Source organism: Aquila chrysaetos, chromosome 21, assembly GCF_900496995.4.
Source record: "Aquila chrysaetos chrysaetos chromosome 21, bAquChr1.4, whole genome shotgun sequence".
NCBI lineage: Eukaryota > Metazoa > Chordata > Aves > Accipitriformes > Accipitridae > Aquila > Aquila chrysaetos.
In genome coordinates, this window is record NC_044024.1 from 9,133,525 (window position 1) to 9,139,918 (window position 6,394).

Below are 6,394 nucleotides of genomic sequence, written 5' to 3' on the forward strand. Positions count from 1 at the left end.
AGCTTCTGTGTGATACATTTCAGTGTAAACTGCACCAAAGTTAACGTGACTGATGGCAGCCACGTTACTCTGCTGGCTTACTCAAAATTAAATGGTCTCCGGGAGCACAGGAGTGGACAGATGTCCACATTGCAACATGCATGTGCAGCAAACTCCTAGGACTACACAGGCGTAAAAGGACTTCTGGGAGATGGGCTGTGCATGGGGAGTGCTCTTGCTAAAGTCGAGCAGCTTATTTTAGCCAGCAACTTAGTTAACACAGCCTCCATTTTTTCAGTCAATGTTTAGATGAAAGTATGCTAGCAAGAAACCAAGAGAACCCTGCAGCAGGACTTCAGCCCAGGATACCTGCACTGGAAGCTCGTTTGTACCGTACCTTCAACTGAAGTCTGAGAGAAGGCTGGACGACTCCAAAAGCAGGCAGTTGGTGCTGGCAGGACGTCTTCCCACCAGGGAAGGGGGAGTGAGGGAGAGACGAGGGGTTCTCCCCCTTGCTCAGTTGCTTTCTGAGGAATGAAAAGGTTAGTCTGCTTTCACCAGGCACCTGAGTGCAGGACCTGCCTGCAAACCCCAGGAAGCGTTTCTAAAGACTAGCTGTGTCGCATGTCTCAGAAGAGGTGTCTGTACAGCTACACACAGGTGAGCCAGACGCAAGAATTGTTTAAAAAAAAAAATCTGGAACCTGTTGATACCAGCATGCACAAAGGGGCCAACAGGCTGTCACGTGAGGACAGAAACTCGAGAGAAGGCAAGAGGAGGTGGCAAGGCTGTTTCAGCAACAGGGGAGAAGAATGAGGAAGACCAGCAAGAGGCCACAGGGCAGCAACCCGATCAGGTAACTCGCTGATAGAAGGCTGTATTTGCCGAGGCTTGCAGATCCAGCTGGCGCTGTCTCAATGCAGACTAGGCATCAGGTGGCAGAGCTCGTATGCCAAGGTCCCTGCCTCCCATGCAGATCGTGGCAGCCGTTCAAGTATCTCAGAAATCTTCTCTGGGCAGATTACAAGGGAAGCAGAGACGAGAAGCACACGCCAGGCTGGGAGGGAACTGCACTTCAGGACTCCCTTCTCCTTTGCAAGACAAGACCTCTGGAGCTGCATGGTATGAGCTGGCAAAATTGTCATTCAGATCCTCAAATACTAAACGCTGTTCTAGGAGTAACACCAGACCCTGAATCTTGATTTGCGTTAAGGGTGCAAGACTGGATGAGATGACTGGTGAGGACAGAGTCCGATAGTTCAGTTGAAGAGTGCTTTCAGAACTCAGTTTATATTTAAAAGGGGAAATGAGTGAATTTATAGGGTCCCAAGATAAATGACCAGGGAGCTAGAATTCCTGTGTACTGACACCCACCCAGAATCCTGCTTGACCCATTGGAAAGCCCCTTCAGAAATCTGTCCTCAAAAACCCCCATGAGACAGACATTGGAAGGGGAAAACTGTTCTCAAAAGGACCACCAGGCCCTGTAGCAAGGGGAGAAAACAACCTTTCTTCTGGGGCAGAGAAAACAGGACCTCATTTGAACCCTTTCTCCAGACAGCTAGAAAGCTGAAGGTCCCAGAAAAAGAAACAAGCTTGATGCTTTTTGAACCTATATGGCTCCAGACACTGACCCTATTTAGCAAACAGTATGTTCAGTTAACTGCAGGACAGAGCACCTGTACCTATAATTGCAGAAATATAAGATATCATGAAGTGCTCAACAGAGATGACAATAGGAGAATTTTGCTTCAAATAACATTTTTTTTGCCAAACCTCTACTCTTAATTCTATCTATTAACTGAAATCCACTCCTCAAATCGCAAATCTGTGATATCTGATGGGCTAATACAAGTTTTACACAGTGATAGCATCAAGAGTTTTTAAATTCACCAAGGCTTATCTAAGTCTCAGGTTGCTTGGTTTCTTCAGAGTCTGGAAAAGTTTTCCAAAACTCTGTTCCCTTCTGGTGTAAATATTGTTTGGCAGCATCAGAAAAGCTTTCCAAGGGGAAGTAAGACAGACTAGAGCTCCTGTCTCTTTGAACTCCCGCCAAGCATATCTTAAATTACAAATTTACAGACTAGTGTGGTCCTGTTATTGATGAGAGTTTTAAAAGAATGTAATGTACGACACTGATCATCTGCTTAATTGCCGCACAAATCAGATAATTGGATACAGAGGATTCAAATAAAAGCTGAGTATTTGACAATACAAAATCGAGAGGGGAAAAAACAGTTATGCAAAATTACTGTGTTTTCAGTCATTCCTGTGAAATAGCTCAAAATGATCCGGTGATTTAATTACTGTCTTAGAAAACAAGATTCTTGCTACAAATGAGAAGTCATGATAAAGGAAAATGTGAATCTTGTTATGTCTAAACAATCAACAACTATTGAAACAAAGATCAAGGAAGCTTGATACTTACATTGAAACATCAGTCTTCATAGTCAAAATGTACAGAACACGATGTGATTTATTTGAGGGCAAAGTGTTGGCACTAGTAGGTAGGTAAAAATCACTGGAAAATATGGCAAAACCAAATAACTCATAGGCTTCAAGCCCAAATGAATTACTTCTGTCGCTCAGCCTTGTGTCTTGTGTTTATTCTTTTAAAACTAGTCTCATTTAAGGAACTGACATTCCAATTTCACATCATCACATTGGGATTTAAGGATGTTTAGTTAACAGCAATTTGGAGAGTTTAAAAACATTTTGCAGCCCAGCTACTGCAGTTCTTACTCTGCAGGAAAGCACTTTTTGGATGTGTCACCTGAGAATTTCAGTTTTAGATTAAAGGCCTCCTCCCTGCTTTGAACTTTGCAGACTTCAGGGATTGCCAGCGCCAGTCTTAACCATGGTTTAAGTAAAAAAATTTGAACTTAGAACCCAAGTAAGCTACCTGCACTCTGGAGGAAGCTAAAATTGATACAACACAGCAGGGAGTAATAAGATTAAAACCGTTGCTGACTGCGTTTAACTTCAGTGACTTCTTGTTTTGGAGAGGTATCTAGGCTTAAAACTATAAGGCAGCTGCATGGCTGCATGCCAGAAGGAAGTTCACAGCAAAGCTGTTTGCACAGCATCAGCCTATTTTTAGTGTACGGTTAGGGAGTAAGTTTCTTCCTCCCCCTGCCCCAAGCCTCTGTAATGCCCTCCACTGGCAAGCAGCAGCTTGATGGGAGTCTTTGCATAGGAATATGGAATTTTTTTTGGCCGTGTGAAATAGGATATTGCACGTGTGCCAAGCAACCTGCACATCTATTCAGGGAAGAAAAAGCAGGGCAGCACCAGTCCTGGTTGCTCTCTTCTCAGCTGGAATGTTTTTTTAGGAAAAATAAAAGCAGAGAACTCAGTTTAAACAAAGCAAGAGACCATCTCTGGCAAAAATCCAGATAAAGATTTAAGATTCCTGCCACAATAATTACATCAGTGTAAGAGATCAGTCACTCCAAACTCTGTATCAGCCCAGTGCATGTATGCATGCAATTAAGAAGCATCAAGGAGTTGTATGCACTAATCCCACACGTATGTTTGTATAAAGTACTGCTGTCACTTTGCTTATGCTTACACAATAGAAATGTACATTCAAGGTGTGGGACACATTCACTCAAAAAGTTGGAGTGCTGAAGTACTCCCAAAAATGTGAAATGGAAGAATGGAGAGTGCCTTACGCTGGGTGGTGTCGGAAAGTTTGTACTAACTATGCAGACGTGGGCCACTCCACAAGAGCATGCCAGTCTCCCCACAGATGTTGTTATTACCACAACTGCTATTTTAAAAGAAAAGATGAAAAAGGAAACACATGGCTGTGAGCCTTGAGATCAAGCTCAGGAGCTCTGCCAGTGCAGCATTTTGGTCCAGAACAGTAGTTCTCCGACTCCCTTGCAGAAGGCCTTAGTGTGAAAATGCGAGAGGGCAGCGTAAGAAATACAAGCTGGGAGGCACTTAAGGCACAGTTAGCCTTATCCCCAGCACCTCCAACCCACATCTGCACCAGTCCCATAAGGTGCCCACTAACTTTTCTGTTAAAATCTCAAATTCCAGAGATTCCACAACCTGCCCAGGAAAGGTATTCCAGAGCTTAACTCTTCCTGCTGTCAATGCCAACTGCCCATTCTGATGTCTAAGCTAAATGCTTGTCTCCTGCTGCAATGTAATCTGTTTTTCTCGTCCTACCTGCAGCAGTGAGGGAAAGCATTTATTTCCTCCTTTGCAGCTACCTCTTCGATTTGAAAACATGTCTCTCCCACCACCTTGAAACAAGCCCAGTCTTACATCCTGCCATCCCTTTCATTGCTTTTCTCTGGTTATCTCCAGCTGCTCCACATTTTCATGAAGTGCAGTGCCTACAGCTGGATACCATCTTCCAAGAAAGGCTTTCTACTACCACATGAGGAAGGAGGACCACGTCATGTATCTTACAGACTACATTCCTGTTCATACATTCCACAACATTATTTTTTTTTTTTTTTCAGGAACAGGATGCTCTTGAATCATGTTCAGCTGGTGACTGGCTGTAACCCCAAGAGAACTTTTCTGTACAAGTGCTACCCCAGCAGCCTGTCCTGTCCCATCCTGTATTTGTTCAGCTGATTGTTGCTTCTGCTGAAGTGTACAAATACGCATTAGTCAAATCAATTTCTGGATTTACTGAATCACATTCTAACTCTTCTGAATTTATCAAGTTCATTTTGAATTGTCACTGTTTTCTACTCGGTCAGTGGTTAGCTCAAGTCTGGTGCTCCCTACAATTTAATCAGCATATGCCATCTAAATTGTTAATGAAAATACCAAACATCAAATCAGAGAAGAACTGTAAAGAATCCCACTCAATACATCCTTGCAGTCTGACTGTGAATGATTAATAATTACTCTGAGTAGCGTTTTCTAAACAGGTTTTTATAACCTCACTTTTAAGTTGGTGTTAGACCACATTCCCCTACTTTCTTACAGAAAGTCATTAGAGTCACTTAAAGTAAAACTGTGCTCACTGCCTCTCCTCTGTTCAAGAAGCTTGGTACCTTGGTGTAGAAAGAGCAACATTAGTTTGACACAATTTGATCTTTCTTTCTTTTAGAAGCTTGCCAAGTTTCCCTTTTCCATTAATTTTCCAGTTTAAACTATTAACCCTGAGTTCTGAACAGATGCGTGGAAGCAGAGAGACAAGCTGAGCCTTCAGAGTTCACAGCATCCCCCTTTGTCTCTAATGCTTGAAAATAATTTACCATATGGGGTATCTGATCTAGGCATGAGGATAACTACTGTTGTTGTGCTTGCACTGCAATCTCTTACATATGGCAGAATAAGTAGAGCTTGTCTAAGCGAGGATGAGAGCTCTTGAAGTATTCGCTACTCTGCCCTAACGTCACACAACACAAGGACAATGAAAGCCTTTTGCTCCTGTGTCTATCAGTCCCTCCTCCATTGTTCCAAGATTTCAGTGACCATCTATTCCAATAAGAAGTCATATCTATGAAACAGAGATGGCTCCTCAACTATATCCTGCACTTCCTTCAAAGATCTCAGCTGACTGAATTAAAAAACAAAAAGCATACAGCAAATAAAGTAAACATGCATCCAGTAATTATTTCCAGGGCATCAAAAGCCATGTGGTGAAACTACTCCCAACATCAACTTTGATAATAAAAGTCTTAAATTAACCTCTTCAGGAAACCTTTGCAAAGATGGATGTGGAATCAAAGTATCAGTAATTACACTTCATCAACAAGACCTGATCATTTGGCAACTCCTATTTGAAGATGACGCATGACAATTTTTTCCTGACACATAAGTCTGTGCTGACTGGGGATATGATTTTTCTCAGGTCACAGTAAATACCTACTACGCTCATTAAATCAACTCCTTGTTTAAGGTGATGACATATGAGCGTGTAGCCATTTTTAGAAAATGAAATTTTCATCAATAAGCCAATAGTACCCTTCCTTCTATGGAGTTTTCCCATCACATTTCTTGATACTTTAAAAACACTGAAAGGTATTGCTGTCTCACTCTAGGCAATTATGTATTTGGACAAATCCAACATTTTTCCAAGTGATTTTTTGTTTTGTGACTCTCTTACACTACATTTATATGGTTCTAAAGTGCATCCTTGATGTGGCTGCTCTTCTGCAGTGTAACTATATTACACTCTGCATTCCCTTGGTATCTTAGCCTAAATTAATTTGCTCTCGAAAAAGAAAAAAAAAAAAAAAAAAAAGAAAAAGTTCTTGAAAGGTGAGAATGGGAACCTTCAGTGAGTCAGTCACTTCACATTATTAACTAGTGGTAAATGCAAAGCAGCTTACCCATTGCACAAAGTTAAGAAGAATACACAAATATGCAGAGTTACCACTGAGTAAATGGCATCCTGTAAGTATGCATTCTCACTTCTCTCCTGGTATAATTTTCATGG